Raw genomic sequence first — 20,460 nt, forward strand, 5'->3', positions numbered from 1 at the left:
CCTACTATGAGGAGTGATTAGTGGGCCTTGCAAGTCTAATGGTTTTCTTGGTGTTAACCAAAACATACTACCTTGCAGAAGAGCAAGAGAGAAGAAGAGAATGATGCCATGTCAGTGCATGTCAGTGTCATTTTGGAGACTTGCATTTAGCCAACCCTAATGAGGAACTCCCCTATGTGAGGCCCCTAGGGGCTCAGTCCACTACCACTTGTGTCACCCAAGTGGAGATCCACAACAAGCTAGGTGATGAGCAAGGAAGAAGGGAGCTATGGAGAGCTCTACCCCCACTCAATGCCAATGTGCATGCAAGAGGGATCTTGAGAGGAAGACAATAGAAGGGAGAAGAGAAGAGAAGCTAGAATAACACCATCTCCTCCATGCATACACAACAATCAAGCAAGGAAGAAGGGAGCTATGGAGAGCTCTACCCCCACTCAATGCTAATCACTCAATGCTAATGTGCATGCAACAGGGATCTTGAGAGGAAGACAAGAGAAGGGAGAAGAGAAGAGAAGAGAAGCTAGAATAACACCATCTCCTCCATGCATACACAACAATCAAGCAAGCATGCAACCATAAACACAAGAGAAGGGAGAAGAGAAGAGAAGCTAGAATAACACCATCTCCTCCATGCATACACAACAATCAAGCAAGCAAGCATGCAACCATAAACACGAGAGAGAGAGAGAGAGAGAGAGAGAGAGAGAGAGAGAGAGAGAGAGAGACTCAATTGTGACAAATGGGATTGTCCCTTTTCATATTCCATAAAGTCATTTATATACATTAGCTCACTTTTTTACAATGGCTGGCTGCCCATTTACAATTGGTGGCCCAAAATTGGCTTCCTAGCTCTATGTACATCTAGCTCATTCCTACGACCAGCATTACATAAGCCGTAAGCTTGATCATCCCATATATCTTTTTTTTCAATAAGTGCGTGGTTATATAATGATATATTATAAGAAGCGTAACCATGCTTGACAAATGATGTTAACCATAGTGGTTAACATGCCCCCTCCCTAATTTAGGTCCATTGTCCTTGGAGTTGGAAAGGAATCTAGTGCAGTAGTAGATTGAGTATGTGAGGACGAAGTCACATTTTGTGAGGTGGGATGTGGGGGGGGGCGTGGGCCGATGGAAGACTTTGTAACTCATATAGAAAGTTATCTCCATCATGTCTTCAAATGTTTATAGGCGCCATGCAGGCATCCACTCGATGCACTCGTAGTAGCCAAAAAGTTATTTAGCATCGGGCCTTTATCGAGGTCAAAGGCCAAGCCTTGATTGCCCTTGTGGGTAACGGCTCTAATTCGGGAAGGTCTCCAAGAGAGTGATGATGAGATTGAAGAATCGGATGGTGGCTACCATGGTTGGATCTTGCACCTCCTCGTATTGTCTGATGAAGTCATGGTGGATTGTTTCTTTGTGCAACGGTTATGTGGCATCGGAGGAGCGAACCATGGTGGCTACCATGGTTGGATCTTGCACCTCCTCGTATTGTCTGATGAAGTCATGGTGGATTGTTTCTTTTGTGCAACGGTTATGTGGCATCAGAGGAGCAAACCATGGGAGTTTGTAAATAAGTTTGGGGTTTTTGGCCTGCTCTTGATTCCAGGTGGCCCAACGGCGGTGGCAGATCGATAAATATTCACGGTTGATACACGGAGCTATCACGTGGCGCCTTGCAGTATTGTTCCCATATGTAGGGCTTGCGGAGAAAAGGACACTGCCAAGCAACCATAAATATTCACGGTTGATACACGGAGCTATCACGTGGCGCCTTGCAGTATTGTTCCCATATGTAGGGCTTGCGGAGAAAAGGACACTGCCAAGCTGGTTGCTTGCCCATGAGTTTGAACATGATTGGATGAGTAACAGGTTAGGGGGGTTGTGGTATTTGCCGTCGCATTGATGAGGGGGGTGCTTGCGCTTCCAGCCGCACGATGCTTTGTGTCAAGGTAGGGTCACAGGACATGGAGGTCCATGCAATCAGTTGCCTTGGTGATGGGAGCCTCTTGGAGTTGTCGATCGACCGAGCAAGATTCTTATGGCCTGCGCAAACTCCATGCAATCTAATGGATCATGCCACTTGAGGGGGTTCAGTAGGGGTTCGATCTCCTCTTGCTCTCACGATGGTAGTGGGGGGGGATTTCCCCTTCTTCCAAGGGTTGGGGGGAGGGGATGTTGGGTGGTGGTTATTATTACGAAGGTGGAGGGGTGGCCAATGATGAGGCAAGGGTGTTGAGCACTCTAGTAAAGAATGGGGGAGGCCTCGCTGATGTTGAGGGTAAGTCTATTATGGATGTTGGTAGGCCTAAGTGGAGAGTTAAAGTGGTAGATGAGGGAGGAGTGGGTGATGGAGGCAGAGGAGTGGGGAGATGAGGGGGTGTAGAGGACTATGAGGGGAAGAGAGGGAGTGTGGTGGTGCCAGGTGGGGGTGGGGTGGGGGTGGTTGGGTGCTTGTGCTGGGATGAGAGGAGCTAGGAGGAGGAGGTTGATGGCGGGGAGATGAAGGTGGGGGTTGCTAACGGGGGTGGGTGCCTAGGGCTCCTCCACTCGCCGCCGCCACCACTGTCATTGTTGTCATTGTTATCTTCATCCAAGGAGGTGTTGTCGGGGCTTTTGGAGTGGAAGAAAGCTTTGGTGTTGGTGGCTTCTTGGGGGGTGAACTTCATGGGCAATGCCACATGCGAGTTGTCAAACTGCATTATGTTGGTGGCCTGGATAACCTCCATCTATAGAGGTGGCACCTGTGGTAGAGTATTAGGAGGCCCTGCTAAATAAGGCAGGAGCTCATAGCACCGGGGAGGGACTTGTAGGCTGCATAAACGATGTCCCAACTTGTGCAGTGTAGGAATCGGAGGGCCTCTATGGTTCTTGGGGGGGAGTAGGGGTAAGGGCCTAGCCCATCGGGGATGGCGAGGTCAATTGGTTCAGTTTGTTTGATGTGTTGGCCATAGCAAAGGAGGTGGGCCCATTTCATAAGGTTTGCTTAGAGAGGATGAACAGGGAGGTCAAAAAAGATGGTGGAGTGGGTGAAAGAGAGCTGTCCCTAAAAGAAGAAGGTGGGCCCACGAGGGAGATGCTATGGGGTGGGAGTTTGGTTAATATATAAGAGAAGGTGGCTTGGGAAAGGGGTTCATTTGATAAAAATATCATGTTGGAGTAGGTTAAGGCGAATGGTTTGGAAATTGATCTCAAGGACTTGGAATGGGTTCTAGCAAGGAATGGCAAGGAGTGGAAGTTTTTCGTGGTGGTTTCCAATGCGTCTACCTTTCTTTCGACTGTACTGGGGACATGTTCAAATGGGGTGGTGGGCTGCCCAAGCTTCTGCAGCTTCCAATTGGGTAATTTTTTGGTGGAGGGTCTTTTTTGCGACCTCACGGTATTGCCAGAAGTCAAGGTTGGTCTTTGTGAGAGTTTCTTTGGCTTGGGTTTCTCTTTGGCAAAGGTCTTGTGCTGCGGCCTGGGTGAGGGATAGGTCATGCAGTGCCTGCTGCTCTGCTTTTCTTAGGCCACCTAGAGCTATCTTTGAATCTTTGAAAGGGAGGAGAAGGTGTTGGCCAAGGCCTGCTGCCTGTTGGTGGTTGATATTGGCAATGGTGGTGTTGTATAGAGCTTCCTAGCTTTGCTGCTCCTGGGCCTTTGCAAGCAATAGCTACTGCTACACCACCGTTGCCAGTTCTTGCTGCCATACATGTAGTCCATCACCTAACTGATCAATTCTCGAGCCAATTGGGACAAGCCCTAGGCAAAGTCCAGCACTTCCCCATGTGATGAACGGACACCTTTAGAATATGCCTCATGTGAGCCAAAGCTCCCTGTGCGCGCCTAGCAGAGGGTTTGCAAGGTATTTCTATGAGAGGAGGCAAGAGAAGATGGGCTAGCTTCTGAGTAATGAGGAGGGAATGGAGAGGATCCCGTAGGTGGTGGGGTTTTGTATAGATTCTACTCAAAAAAGGCTTTGTGTTGCGCTTCCTCCTCAATAGCCTCTTTGCGGTGGGCTTCAGCCACCAAGTTCCTCAGTGTCCCGGGCCGGAGTGGGGTGGAACCTGCTCCTATAGCTTTGGGTCTAGGTGATGGCACTTTAGGGGTGGAGAGGTGGGAGAGGATTGAGGGGGATGGAGAGAGACTGGCACTACATTTTGCCCCTCCAATTGAAAATGGCCCTGGGGAGTTTGTCCCATCTTGCAGTGTAGTAAAGTACTTTGGTTGAGCAAGGATGCGGTCGTGAGTTTTCTTGTGGGTTAGCACATATGGAATGTAGCTCTTTATGCGGTAGTCAGCCCAGTTAACGACCATGCCTTGGTGGACCCTGGCAAGTGTGGAGAGAGGCTGCATTGGTTGAATCTATCCGTCCATGTGGTGGTTAGTAGAAAGGACAGGGCCCTGGCTAGCATGACAAGCTCCTCCTATGTAATGTTTTCCCACTCCACCTCGTCCTTGGTGGTGCTGCCTTGGTAGGTGCTGCCGCGAGTTAGATGTGTGGTGTTGGTTAGGAGCACATATGGTTATTCCATCCTTGGGAGGTGCAGGGCTTCATGGACCACGTCGAGACTTAAGTGGACGGTCTGGGTCTGGCCTGTAGCATCCCAATTGCCGCATTTTTGTCGTAGGTCTCTGTGAAATATAGGAAATTGAAGAGATTGAGGCCCTAAGGTTCCAAGGTTAGTAGCTTGCCAAGCCCAATCTGCTCCAGGCAGGTGAAATATAGGAAATTGAAGAGATTGAGGCCCTAAGGTTCCAAGGTTAGTAGCTTGCCAAGCCCAATCTGCTCCAGGCAGGTGAAATATAAGAAATTGAAGAGATTGAGGCCCTAAGGTTCCAAGGTTAGTAGCTTGCCAAGCCCAATCTGCTCCAGGCAGGTGACTATAGCTAGATTTGTGACAACCTTGAAGCAAGGCCTTGTGTAATAAAGGAGCTTGTGCTCCACCTTATAATTGTTTTTCATAAGGCTATGGATAGTGTGTCCAACTGACCTACTTCATCAAGTCCTCCCCAAGGTGGGACAGTTGTTTGGGATGTCGGCCATTTTCTTCAAAGTGTCCCCCAGCTAGGTGCTTCTTCTTCTATGGAGTGTGGGTGAGGACCTCTTGGGAGGAGTCAGAGTGTTCGGCCATTGGGTGGAGGATAAGAGGCAGGAAGGTACAAGCTCAAGAAATTAACTGGTGGGCCCCTTTTTACACGTTTGCAAGAAGGACACGGCTGTCACACAAAGTTTGGTATGGGCGTGGAATCTCCAGGGTATGGGCATACGCTTCAGATGGTATGGCCATTGCATTAGATTGGTATGGCCGTGGCATAGTGGATGGAATGGGCGTATGCTTCCGCCGATGGTGAGAGTGTTACATCCGTGGCTTCAGATTTGTAGGGCCGTAGAAATTAGGATAGAGAATGGTATGGTCGTGGCTTCATAAGGGTACGGCCGTGGCTTCTGGTGGTTGGTAAGGATAATCTTATTGATGCTTTCAGCCTAGCTATTGTCTTGGAGGTAATAGGGTGAGGATTTACAATGTACTAGCAAGAACTTGTTCACATCATTGATAAAATGAGACCTCTATCACTTACTAGTTTAAGTGAACACCTAAAGCTAGTAATTATATTCTCATAAAGGAATGTTGATCTAGCATTAGCCTTTGTGGTAGCATGGGCCTCAACCCATTTAGTACAATAGTCCATAGACAATGATAAATCGTGCTTTAGTACCTTAAGCAGTTGGGCTAATTGGTATGACAAAGTCAATAAGCCATTTCTCAAATGGTTGAAGAGACACTATAGGGTGTAGGGCAATTTTATCATAGTTGTAAACCCCATGAATTGTTGTTGACATTAAACGCAAAATTTTACAAATTCAGTTGCATCTCTAAACAATGTCGACCACCCACCACAAGCCTGCTAATAGAACTTTCTTTGCGGTAGTGTCTAGCTGAGAAATGTCCACCTACCATACTAGAGTGGACTTCCTCAAAGACATCGATGCATTCCAATTCTTAAGTAAATTGCCATATGATTCCATCTTGTCCTAGCTTGTATAATTGCCCCATAATCAATTGGTACTAGAGGGTGCCTTTTTAATAAGGCACCATGCTTTGTCTCTATCAAGGGGTCTCTCTTAGGGAAGATTTTTATAGCCAAATAATGAATGATCTCTTCAACCCATTTTGGAATGATATAGAGTTTGAATAGTGGAGCCTCTGGTAGTTCATTCTCTATTCTAACCACATCAGGGAATGCAGACATGCTACGAGCCCTTCCGCACAATCACAATCAAGCAAAACTCTAGTAAGATCAAAAGTCAGCAAGTTATTAACCAAGTAAAGTAATACCCAATGGTCTACAAAAAACACAAATTTGTTCACCACCATGAAAAGGTAATGGTGGTACTTATTTATAGTGTAGACCATTGAGAGTCCTTCTCTTTTTGTGGTGGTGTAGTTTTGTTTCGCATCATTCAATTGTTGGCAGCTAGTGAACCTAGCAAGGAAGTCCATGTTATGATATTTTGGCTATGCTAATATATAGCCAATTGCAACGAACAAGGCATCTATGTGCATATGGAAGATAATATCCTAGTTGGGAGATCTTAGAATTGGTGCACTTTCTAAGGCATTATTGAGAGTGTCATAGGCTTTTGGCACTTATCTATCCACTCAAAGATGACAAGTACTCTATACAAGGGTCTTACTATATGGGCGTATAAGATTATGAATCTTCTATAACATGTCCCATGGATTGTTGGACACCCTTGAAGTTTGTGGGTGGTGGAAGCTAAAAAATCATCTTCACCGTGCTATCATCCGTAGAAATGCCATGTTTTGAAAAATATGGCCTAATTTTACCCCCCATATCTTACCCAAAACTGGCAATTGAGTGGGTTAAGGGATATCTTGTATAGTCTTCATTTTTAAGTACCTTCCTCAAGCACTAGAGATGTGCCTTTTATTTAGAAATTGACGCAAAGTTCATCCATGAAAACCTCAAGGAACTCCCTAAGGTATTCATTGTATATTATGTATATAAGCCTTTGAAAAGTGCCTAGGCCATTGGTTAGGCCAAATGGGATAACTTTGTACACATAAAGTGCCTTATTCCATGGAAAATGCCAGCTTATATTGATCGTTTGAGTCTATCGCCACTTGGTTATAGCCTGAGAACCTATCAAGGAAGCTGTAGGACTCCTTGTCTCATTTTATAACATAGTGAATGGCAGCAAACAAGTAATGGTCTTTCACTATGGCTACATTAACCTTTTTAAGGTTAAGAGAAACCAGGATCTTTCCATTTTCCTTAGGCACTATGACTATTAGGGATAACCATTTTGTGTGCTATATTTTGTAAATGAATCTAGCTTTGATGAGTTTGTCAATTTCATCCTTGACCATTCTATAGTATTTTGGATTCATTTGATAGGCCCTGTGCCTCGATGGCTTTGCTGCTTCAACAATGGGAATAGTATGTTTAACCACCACACTGCACCCTGTTCATATCTTTTTATTTCCAAGAAAAACCGTTTAGGAACTCTGTGAGTAGGTTAATGAGGTCTTTTTCTTCTTCTAGAGATAGGTCTTTTCCAATGTATATTGGTTTTGGATTTTTGTCAAGTTCGGCTAGGTTGACCTCCTTACTTTAACTTTAACCAGTTTGTCCATGCTTCCCATCAAGGGTCCTCTTTGTCTTTTCAAAATGCTCAAAGTGGTTACCCACATTATATGTTTTGAAGTGCTCAAGTATCTACCTAAGATCATCCCCACATGCACTCTCTTATAGAATGTGCTTGTCTTCTTTTTCAACCTCCTCTGCCAAGACTACTTTGTTCCTTGCTCTTGTTGTTGTATAGTGAGAGAGTTTTATGGATTCTTCTAAGCTTGAGGGTTAATCTCTCTTTGTGGCCATTAACCTAACAAAGACTTTGAAAATATTGAGCTCCTTCTGCTCCATTGATGTAGAAGTCTACATGGGAGTCTATGGCCTTGAATATCAAAGCTAATAGTCTTCGATTCCTTCCTAGAAGAGATATAAGTCTTTACTTTTCAATTGTTTTAGGCCCTAAGACATTTTCTCCTGGTTAGATATCACCTTCAAATTCTAGTGTATGTTGCATTGCTACAAATTCACAACATATATGTCGAGGAAATTTCCTTACCATCTGTTGTGGCATATCTCGTTCCTATTCTAGTTGGGAGGATGTCCATGGTTGCAAGGATATGCATCCAATTATCAGAGTCTTCTTGCTCTGGAACCAAGGGAAACTCTGATTCCTCACCTTCCTCATCTCTAGCACACATATTTTGTTTAGTGGTGTTATTTGTGGGTTATTGAGTCTTCGGTAAAAGGTCCACCACTCATGGGATATGTTTTCCAAGTTTGTAGGTTGAACTTGAGGGTTTCATTTCTTTTCCGAATGTAGATGTGGAATGTGTCCCAATTACGTGTTGAGATATCGAGCTCATCTAGTGAGGCGGTGGCCACCACTGATGACCCGCCTGGGGGATAGGCCCCACACTTACACCACTGGCATGGTTGGTGAGATCTTGGGTGATATGCAGCCAGTGGGATGACAGGCTGTGTGACAGCCATTCTAGAGACTGGCATAGTTATAGCGCCAGCTCATTTAGTCGGGTTCACACTATAGAGAACCCGTGTATGTATTGGTTGAGTACCTTTCATATTATTGTGTACTCTTATTCTTGTATATGGTGTGTTGAGTGTTGAGTGAAGAAGAAGAAGATTTTCAGCCTCTCACCTATTGTGTTCTCTATTAGGGTTTTGTGAGTGTGTATGTGTGCTTGCAAGAGCTCAAGCTCTCTTCCCCCCTGCATCTTTTCATGGTATCAGAGCCTGGTTCGTGCTAAGGGCTGAGCTGCAAGCAAGAGAACCATAGGAAGCGGTACGAGGGTAAGAGCTTCAACTACTCTTCCCTGTTGTGTTGGTGACTACACCCTTGTCGGGAGCTCTACGGGAGGCACCGGCAAACGGTCTCTGATTGAGGAGCTTTCTTCGCGGGAGTAAAGCTATAGAGCAACTATGCAGTCCTATTGGACTGCATAGTTGCCCTATTGGACTGCAGTTTTTGGGCCGAAAACGCGTTTCGGGCACGTCTGGACCTCTGTTTTTCAGAAAGCAGGCGATTTCGAGCACTGCGGGTAAGTCATCGATTCTCTGCAGAACTCTATTTTAAGAACTACAGGAAGACAGATTGACTGTGCAGACACTGTGGGTGCTGCAAAGAGGTCTACAGTTGCCATTGGGTGTATGTATGCACATTGAAGTCACTGGTTGTGACATTTGAGAGTACTACAGTACCGCTGTGCAGAAAATACAACAGTTTGTGCAGAAAAACTAGAGTGCAGTTTCTGGTAAAATTGTGTGTTTAGCAAGATGTCTAATGATGGCATAACACAGATTGTGGCTGAGAAGCTAGATAAGAATAACTTCCATGCTTGGAGGTTCATGTTGACGAATTTCGTGATGGGAAAAGGCTATTGGGACTACATAGAAGGTGAGCATGAAGAGGCACCGGAGATACCGGATATAAATCCGACTGCTGCAGATGTGAAAGAGTTTAAAGACTGGAACCAAGGAGCCAGGAAGGTTATGTATTGGCTCTCCATTAGTATACAGGACACCATGATTGGACACATTCAGGATGCCAAGTCCCCCAAGGAGGCGTGGGACACCTTGGTAAAGCTCTATGAAACAAATACCAAGGCACGTAAGATACAGTTGAAGAATGAACTTCATACTGTGGAGAAAAAGAGCATGTCTGTGAATGACTATGCGGCGCTGAAGATAAAGGGTATTGTGGAATCCCTTGCATCTATTGGTGTGTCAGTAGATGATGATGATAAGGTGGAAGTCTGTCTACGTGGTCTCGGGCCACAATACAAGGCGTTCAAGACGTCCATTCAGACTCGAGAAAACATTCCCAACTTTACAAATTTGGTGTCTATGCTGATTATCGAAGAGAAGAGCTTGGGTGAAGACCAACAGTCTTCACAAAGCAAAAACAGTTCAGAGCAACAGGCCTTCTACACGAGTTCAGGAAGAGGACGAGGTAGAGGAGGCCGTGGATGCGGTCAACAAGGTGGCCGAACAGGTAATCAGAATTATGGCCAGCAGAGCAGCAGCAGCAGCAACAACAGTCCCAGAATTAACAACAACAACAACACGCAGGTGGAAGAGGCAAATTCAGAGGCAGGGGGAGTCAAAGAGGCCGTGGAAATTGGCAAAGGCAATATAATGATGCACGTGAATGCTATTATTGTGGTAAGCCTGGACATGTGCAGACAGAATGTTATAAGAAGTAGGCTGACATGCAAAATGGGAAAGTGCAGCAAAACAACTATGCATCCTCAAGTAGAAATAATGAGGATAATGAAAGGTTGTTTGTTATGCAGCATGTCGTAAATGCCATGTCTAAAAATGTTGATGCAACACAAAAAGATAATGTATGGTATGTGGATTCAGGCGCTTCGAACCACATGACGAGTCATGGGGAGTGGTTCAAGGAGATGAAAAACCCGGAAAGACCAGGTTTTATGGAAACAGGGGATGACACTGCTCATCCAATTGCCCACGTTGGAGATGTGCCATTGTCTATGCAGGATGGCAAAGTGAAGTACCTTGCAGATGTACTTCATGTACCGAACATAACAAAGAATCTGGTTTCAGTTGGCCAGATGTACTTCATGTACCGAACATAACAAAGAATCTGGTTTCAGTTGGCCAGATGATTGAGCAGGGTTTGCAGGTTTGGTTTAACCCTGATGGGTGTTATGTTGAAGATTTCAAAGACAAGTGCAGGTTGGTTGCAAAAGGCAACAAAGTGGGCAGAATGTTTACGTTGAATGTAGACATGCCTGAAATGCTACGATGTTTGCAAATGGTTCAGGAATTGTTGCAGACACAGACATTTGGCATAAAAGGATTGGATATGTAAATGTGCAGAGATTGAAGTCTATGCAGACAAAAGGAATTGTGACAGGGCTGCCTAAATTTAAAGTGGAAGGTATGCAGAAAATATGTGAAGCATGCCAATTTGGGAAGCAAACAAAGCATGTGTTTCCACGTAATAGATATGTGAGCAGAAATGCACTAGATGCTGTGCATTCAGATGTATGGGGTCCTACAAAGACTATATCTATGGGAGGCTATAGGTATTATGTGACTTTCATTGATGACCACACAAGGAAAGTGTGGGTATATTTCATGAAGGAGAAGAGTGAGGTGTTCACTCACTTTCAGAATTTCAGAGTTTTGGTTGAAAAGCAAACAGGGAAATATGTAAAGTGCCTAAGGTCAGATGGAGGGGGAGAGTACTTCTCCAATGAGTTCTCTGAATTCTTGAAGAAGAATGGTATTCGGAGACAGTTTACATGCAGATACACTCCGCAGCAAAATGGAGTTGCTGAGCGGAAAAACAGGCACATTGCTGAGATTGCACGAGCATTGATGGAAGAGAAGAATATGCCGCATTGCAATTGGGCTGAGTCTGTTTCTACAGCAGTATACATCATGAACAGGACTCCAACTGCAGCCATACATGATGTAACTCCAGAGGAGAGGTTTACTGGCAGAAAACCAGATTTGTCTCATCTGAAAGTCTTTGGATGCATTGCATATGTGCATGTGCCAGATGAGCTGAGAATTAAGCTGGATCCGAAAGCTGAAAAATGTGTGTTTATTGGATATTCCCTTGAGCAAAAGGGATACAGGTGTTATAACCCTGCTACACGTGAGTTGAGGGTAAGCAGGGATGTTGTTTTTGATGAGATGAGCAGCTGGTATGTTGCTGGTATGTTGGTATGCTGCTGAAAAAGAAGCTGTTGGGGCTGATGTGAGTGGAAGTGTGGTTGCATAGAATGCAGGTTAGCAATCATAGTCTTTGAGTGGACCAGGAGAGTCCTCATCTAGTGGGTCTATTGATAGACCATGGAGTGGCAGGCTGCGTCATAATACTAGTCCTGCAAATGTGATTACTACATCACGTAAAGGAAAAGAGAAAGTGGTTGAGCCCCTTGGTATGCCTGACATTTCTGCAAGGCATTCTCATGTTGATGGAGAGTCTAGTGGCTCAGATATGAGCCTTGATGAGGAGCTTGGGATCCCAGCTATGAGAACACCTGGTGTAAAGAAGGCTATGGAAGCCATGAATGAAAAGCTGCGAAGATCAGGGAGAGTGAAGAACCCTGTGCAGAAATTAGGGAGGTGGTGCAGGTTGTTGAGTCCACATGCATTGATGAGGCTGTTGGCAATGTGTGTTGGGAGAAAGCTATGGATGAGGAGATGGATGCACTATATGGAAATGAAACTTGGGATTTAGTGCAATTGCCTGAAGGCAAGAAAGCCATTGGATGCAAGTGGGTGTACAAAGTTAAACATAACAGTGATGGAAGCATAAACAGGTACAAGGCTAGATTGGTAGCCAAAGGATATGCGCAGACATATGGGATTGATTATGAGGAAACTTTCAGCCCAGTTGCCAAGATGGCAACGGTGAGAGTTGTGATAGCAGTGGCTGCGTCAAAGCAATGGTCTTTACATCAGATGGATGTAAAGAATGCATTCTTGCATGGGGATTTGCAAGAAGAGGTGTATATGTTGCAGCCACCTGGTTATGAGGATGTGGGTCACCCCGAGCATGTTTGCAGGTTGAAGAAAGCCTTGTATGGCTTAAAACAAGCACCATTTGCATGGTCTGACAAGATTTCTGAATATCTTGTCACTATTGGCTTTCATGTAGCCAATGCAAATTTCTCGCTGTATGTGAGACATGGTGATAGAGGAGTTGTGCTTGTTGTCATCTATGAAGATGACTTGATCATTACGGGGGACCATGATGCAGAGATCTTTGATGTAAAGATCTTGCTTAGACAGAAGTTTGAGATGAAGGATCTGGGGGAGCTGAGATATTTCTTGGGCATTGAGGTGATTAGGTCACCACATGGTATTACTGCAGAGACAGTATGGCTTCGACATGTTGTCCAAGTATGGTATGAGAGGCTGTAAGCCTATTTCTGTGCCATTGGATCAGAATGGTAAGTTGAGTGCAGATTCAGGAGAGATCTTAGAGGACCCTACTATGTACAGGCGCATAGTAGGAAGTTTGATATACATGACGATCACCAGACCAGATTTGAGCTATGTTGTTGGGTTGGTGAGTCAGTTTATGCAGGTTCCACGGAAACCGCATTTGGATGCAGTGAGACGGATACTGAGGTATGTGAAGTCTACTTTGCATTGTGGACTATTCTATGAGACTAAGACAGAGATATGTGTACATGGGTACACAGATGCTGATTGGGCTGGTAGTATCTCAAACAGAAGATCTACCAGTGGCTTCATGTTTTCTTTGGGGAGTGCTACTGTGACTTGGAGCAGCAAGAAGCAGCCTACGGTTGCTCTATCCACCAGTACAGAGGCCGAGTACAGAGGAGCTGCTACGGCAGCATGTGAGGTAGCTTGGTTGAGAAAGCTACTTGCAGATTTGGGTCTATCAGTGGATAGACAAGTTGTCATTTTCTGTGACAACATTAGCAGTATACAGTTGGCCAGGAACCGAGTCTTTCATGCTCGTACGAAGCACATAGAGGTCCACTACCACTTCGTCAGAGAGAAGGTCTTGGCAGGAGACCTTGACCTTGTTTATGTCAGCACAGAGGATCAGGTAGCTGACATCTTCACCAAAGCATTGGGTATAGAGAAGCTTTGCAGATTCAGGGCTTCGCTTGGTGTACATGAGATGGAGTTGAGCTCAAGGGGGAGTGTTGAGATATCGAGCTCGTCTAGTGAGGCGATGGCCACCACTGATGACCCGCCTGGGGGATAGGCCCCACACTTACACCACTGGCATGGTTGGTGAGATCTTGGGTGATATGCGGCCAGTGGGATGACAGGCTGTGTGACAGCCATTCTAGAGACTGGCATAGTTATAGCGCCAGCTCATTTAGTCGGGTTCACACTATAGAGAACCCGTGTATGTATTGGTTGAGTACCTTTCATATTATTGTGTACTCTTATTCTTGTATATGGTGTGTTGAGTGTTGAGTGAAGAAGAAGAAGATTTTCAGCCTCTCACCTAGTGTGTTCTCTATTAGGGTTTTGTGAGTGTGTATGTGTGCTTGCAAGAGCTCAAGCTCTCTTCCCCCCTGCATCTTTTCATTACAAACCATTCAGGTCTCTCTCATGAAGAGTCTACCACGGATACAATCGAATTGGGTTGCTAACTTAGCCCAAAGGTCTTGATTCTCAGATTTCACAAAAGTCCCATGGGTTTTGCAGTGGCTCCATCAATAAAGCTTGATTATTAGACTAGTAACGTCAAGAGGAGGTTGCCCCCACTTGGTAATGACAACCTCTCCATCTAAGTGATGGCTCTGACGACCTAAGTGATGGATGACATTCATGTCATCACTCTTGAAGTAGTGGCCTAATTTATTCACCACACTTTTGGAAAAGCTTGGTAAACTGTCTCTTTCCTAGTAGGTTCATCATCATTAGACTCATCCGAGGAGCCTTGAGGAGATTGCTCTTCCATACCCACCCTTAATCTTCCATCCATCCAATCCTTTAGGTCCTTTTATAGGCTTGGGCTTCCTTGTAGAGAAACAACCAACAAAGATTTGGACTTGAGAGAAGAGGAAGGTGGCGAGTCGTGCTATGTCTCTATGGGTATGTCCATTGTCACTTACATAGATATTAGGGCGGATAATGGTATATGGAATGTGTACTTGCCCTTTCGAGTGCAGCACTCTTCTGTTATCTCACCAAAGGATTTGGAGGTATTGGCTTTAAAGCTTTTTTCCTCATCTCCTAATCCCTATTCCAAGACTCCTTGGTTGTGAAATACATAGGTTCTTTTCTCAATCTTCTCTTAAACTAGCATCTATGTTGGCACCCACTCCGATATCCTAATCGCTATTCCAAGTCCCCTTGGTTGTGAAATGGATTGGTTCTTTTCTCGGTCTTCTCTCTAAGGAAAGTGAAACCAACATCTGTGTTGGCACACCCACTCCAATAGTAGGAACCACTGGAGGTTTAATGTCCATTTGAACTTGGCATGCCCTTACTAGTTCCTGGGTAACTTCTAGCCTATTTTTTTCCTGAATAGGATTAGGGTACTCTTCTAGTCTTAAACTTAGTGACTTAGGATCTAACTTGGGGGATTGTTAGTCTCTAGAGGTTCTAGGTAGATACCATCTCCTCCTATTCATCTTCCTTCCCATCAAGTATTTATGTTTAGGATCAATTGGTTTATGGGAGTTACCCTGGAAATGGGGGGTTTCTATGGCAACCCTCCATTCCCACAGTCACAACTGGTTCATGAGAGTTACCCTAGGAATGGGGGTTGTTGTGGGGTAAACCCCATTCCTAGGGCAACATTGGGGGATGGTAGAGGCAACTTCAAAATGGGGGGTTCCGGAGTTACCTTAGGAATGAAGGGTTGATGTTGCAACATTGGAGGTGGTAGAGGTAACTTTGAAACTCTTAATACTCCTCTTTGTGGCATGTATTGCCCTAGTTGAGGTGCGTTTACAATCATAGGTCTTGCCGCTGGAGCAAGCAAAGCTAGGTGATGAGCATAATGGAGCTAGTGCAACTAGCTCCATGTACTGCCCTAGTTGAGGTGCATTTACAATCATAGGTCTTGTCTCGGTGGAGAAAGCAAAGCTAGGTGATGAGCAGAATGGAGCTAGTGCAACTAGTGGTTTTGTTGCCCCTCTGTTTGGGTCTTAAGTGGGGGCATTCTATGCTTGTGTAGCTAGCATGACATTACATGCTAGTGTGGGTAGCATGGCATATCAAACACTAGACCAAACTTACATCTAGGGTATAGATATGGTTTTCCTATGTTGTCCTTTCTTTCCATTGCTCAGCCATTTGTTACATAAGTGTGGTCACTAGGTCTTCTACAACAACTGGCAAGGCATGTGGCTCCTTTTCTCTGTTGGCCAATCCTCAAAGGCATTGTGCCAAAAGATTATTTTGAAGATGATTTTGATGGGGTCCCTTTATGGAGATTCCTTGAAGAAGTTCCATGAAATTATCGTCAAAATCTATGGCACTCCTCTATAACACGATTCCTTAGAGTACAAGGAATTTATGGCACTCTTACAACATGACTCCTTAGAGTGCCAGAGTGAATCAAGGATTCCTTTAAGGAATCTCCCAGATAATTGTTCATCAAAGAATTTATCATTTGTAAGAACATCGAGAGTGGAGGTATCCTTGAGGTATCTCACTGTATTGATGTAGTCTTTAATTCTCTGATTGATTCTTTCTCTTGTTGCTTGTTGACATAGTAGAGTTGATTTGACTAGGTTCCATCGGGTTTTTTGATGGGAATAATCAATCATGAAAGCAGTCTTAAAGGTGTCAAAGTCAACCTTATCTTCTGGTTTTAGTGTTCTGAAATACTATCCTACCTTCCCTTCCGTGGTAAGGTAAAAAAGCACTCACCCCTTACCAAATCATCAGGTCGACCACATGTGTCACACATTTGATCAAATATTTCCAAGTGTGTAATGGTGGGATCTCTAGTCCCATTGAACTTTAGCATTAAATTTTCTATTTACATCAGTTTGATCATATTCTAATGTCTAAGTTTTGGTCCCATTGTTTACAGCTAGTGGTGATATTTCTACAAGCCATGTTTTGCTGCCCCCTCCCTATTGGGGCTACTATTCTCAAGATGTCTTCAGTGGTGGTGGTCAGTGCAGCAGGTAGTGGTGCAGGTGGAGGTTGAGGTTGAGGTAGCAATTATGAGGGATAGCATGGGTAATGATAGGTTGGTGGGCGACGGGTGACATGGCATATGCTGGATATATTGCCCCCACACTTGGGGCAAGTTGGGGTATTGTGGAGAGCCATGGAGGGCTAGGTTGTACTATGGGGTGTATGCTCCTCCTAATGATGGATCTATTCTCCAGAGCTTCCTACTTGCTTGCTAGGTTCCCCCATCATTGTGGAACTAGGGGCTTGCGTTATCACTTTGGCCCTAGTGGCCTAGGTTGTGACTACCACCGCGATAGAAAAGTTGAACCTAAATCCCCCTTTTGTACTTCTTATACTAGGGTTTAATGTTGCGAAGCAGTTATGGTGGGCCTCTAGGCTACTTCAAACACTCCAAGGTTTGAATTTTAAGAGCTTGTAGAGCCAAAAGAAAAGTTGATGATGTAATTGTTGTCTTTGTGGCTATGCCACTTGGTTCTAGGAAGGATTACTCCTTTCTCTATAGGGTTGGCACTTCTCGTTCTTGAACTAGACTGGTTAGGATCTATATTGGAAACTGATGGCTCCATGTTTGGCCTTTCTAGTTGTTTTGGTAGTCTCTTACTTTTATTTCTTGGCTCCCACTCGTCGGTTGGACCTCCTATGATGTTAATATCTCTAATCATGTCTACAAAACTCCTTTGAGTGGTTGTAGGGGAGTTAGGCACTCTGATTTCTTGGTCCATATGAGGCTTCAAAATGATAGGCTCCTAGTAATAGGCCTCACTCAAGCTAGCATCTATCGCTCGAATACTCTATGAGACTAGGGTTGATTGACTCCTATGAGGTCCCATAGGGATTTTAAAGTGATAGACTCCCAATAATAGGCCACACTTAAGCTAGTGTGTATCTCTTGAGAATACTCAGTGAGACTATGTATAAGCTATAATTTCTAAATAGCCCTTACTGATCCATCTTTTTGGAATGATTCAATGTTCCATCTTCCATGAGAGGTGTGTAAGGCACTGTTCATTGATGTTATTTTATGCCTATTTTAGCTATACTATCCATGAAACTCCTTTGACATATACTCCCCCCCTCGATGTGTACGAAGGGTGTCACTTTACATCAAGACACATTTTGAGCCATAGAAACAATGTGTCTAAAAGCATGTAAAAACCTATGACTTTGCTTTTAATGGATACACCTGTGTGCCTTAAGTAGTCATCAATAAAAGTTTGCATCTTAGACAAGTAAGTCGTTCGTTCGAAGGCTACTTGAAGAAATCTCAAGACGAAGACACATGGATATTTATAGTTTTCTTGAAAGTCAAAAGCATATGACTTCTCAAGTACTATATCAAGTATAATAGCTGAGTAAGAAAAACTATTTCTTAAGGTCTAATGATTGAGGATAAGATGCTTTTATCATCAAGGACGACGATTTCTAACGCGATGACAATGTAACATACCTCTAAGATTAACCAAGTTATGATTAAAGATAATCCTAAGTTTTGGATGCTACAGATTTCAATAATGAATTCCAGCAGTTTTTAAATAGTTTTTTAGTACTAAAGATTCTAAGTGTTAAAATTAAGTGAAAATTCAAGATTGAGTTTTCAATTAGTTAGGATACTCAAAGGAAGCCTTTTAGTGTGTAGATGGACATGCAAATCGAAATTTGATAAAAAAAAAGTAAAACGTGACCTATTTTTGGAGTCGACTTTCACATACAGAAGTTTTTAACGATTCTGCTCAAGTGAGGTTGTAGACCGCATGCATTCTGGAAATTTTAAGTGCGCACACGCCTTTGAATTTGGATTCTTGTTCAAGTTGATTCTACATCTTGAAGTTTAGTATTGGGCACATTTTTAAGTGTAAAGTTATCCCCCGATTGATGATATCCTTATAGGACCATATACATGACTATGTATAAGCTATAATTTCTAAATAGCCCTTACTGATCCATCTTTTTGGAATGATTCCCATTATATCTTGCCCAAAATACACCCCTCGCATATATTTTGATAGGGGTCTCAAGCTTTGGCAAATTTGACACCATCTCTTACCTTTTAAGGTGTAATAAACTATCAAAATTCAATGACCAAAGCAGGCATGTCATAGGTCTGCATCACTGATAGCACATGTGGTAGTAATTGAATAAGCATTATGTGCCAACCTCTCATACCTCTCCAACCTATAAAGCCCATAGCTTAGAGTATCGGATACTACAATGATGTCTCCCATCACTCCGATCATGAATTGTATACTTGGTTCATCAACAAATCTAAACACTAGACTTGCCCTAGCAATGGTAGGTATTGACAACAAGTTTTTTTAAATCCTAGGTATACAAATAAGAATTCTGAGAATTATCCCACCATTTGTAGCAGAGAAAAAATCTCACCAACTCCTTTCATTGGATATGAGGAGCTTTTTGCACATGTGACTATGCCTCCTTGAGGAATTGACTCAAGGGAGAAAAACAAATCACGTTGAGAAGTAACGTGCTTGCTAGCACCAATATTAAAATATCAGACATGTTGATCTATCATTGACATACATCATGGACACAAGGGTCATAACTACAGTGCACAATTTATGCCCAATATATCATTCCATGCATGGTTCGATGACTCCTTATTTTCAACAGTTGGTGCTGATGCATCAGCCACATCCATGTCTCACTCTTTCTTCTTCTCCTTCTCCAGTGTTTTTTTGCATTCATTAATATAATGGCTTGGATTGTGAGAGTATTTACATTTTCCTTTCTTCTTAGACTTATCACCCCCCTTTTTGACTTGCAAATGAATGCATGATCTCCCACATGTATACTAGCTTTGGTTTTATCGAAATAGCTCCTCTTGCAAGGAGCACTACCACCTACACATCAAAATGTAAGGATATTTGGGCTACCCTTCATCATGAGCCAAAGTGTGGATGTAAGAACCTAGTATAAATCTGGTAGAGCTGTGAGAATAGTAAACACCAGTGAAGTTTTTAGATAGGCCTCATCAATACATGCAAGATGCTCCATGAGGTCTTATATCATTTTGAGAAACTCATCCATTAAATCTCCCTCATTTATATGCTCGAACTCTAACTACTTGTGTAAGTACCTCGTTACACACCTGGTAAAGCGTATGCCAAGCCTACTTTTCACGAAAAAGTGCCACTAGTGCATGTGCTGATGTATTTGTGCCATCCCACCTAGCTTGTTCCACTGTGGGAGGTGTGGAGGCAAATGTCATAGTTACATTTGAACTAGTGTCACCATCTAAAGTACATGTACTATCCTATGCTGGTGAGGTAGGACATGCCTCAATGCTAATGATGATATTTCAAAGCCCTTTAACAAACCAATACATGACACATCATATATGACTACAATAATGGGTAGTTTTTCTCGTTAAGCTTATCCTAAGTGAAAAGCATCCCAAATACTGCCATTTCAGCATGTAAGTAATTACATTGTAAATATCCCAACTACCTGCATTGTCAATGGCCATGGAATACAATTAAGATGTATGCCTACTACCAGTAAACCACTGATGAGACGAAGGAAACTTGCAAAGTGTATGAAAAATGGTAGAGTGTAGATTGTGGAAAGATTACTTAGTGAAGGAATGTAGAAATCAATAATAATGTAAACTGACAATGATGCTGCTGTTGATGATGAGCTCGAAGATATGATGTCAAAGATGTGACGACCTTGTTTGTGCACCAAAAATGATACTGCAATGTAGAAAAC

Source organism: Cibotium barometz, chromosome 58, assembly GCF_041138505.1.
Source record: "Cibotium barometz isolate CiBa-2024 chromosome 58, ASM4113850v1, whole genome shotgun sequence".
NCBI classification, from domain to species: Eukaryota; Viridiplantae; Streptophyta; class Polypodiopsida; order Cyatheales; family Cibotiaceae; genus Cibotium; species Cibotium barometz.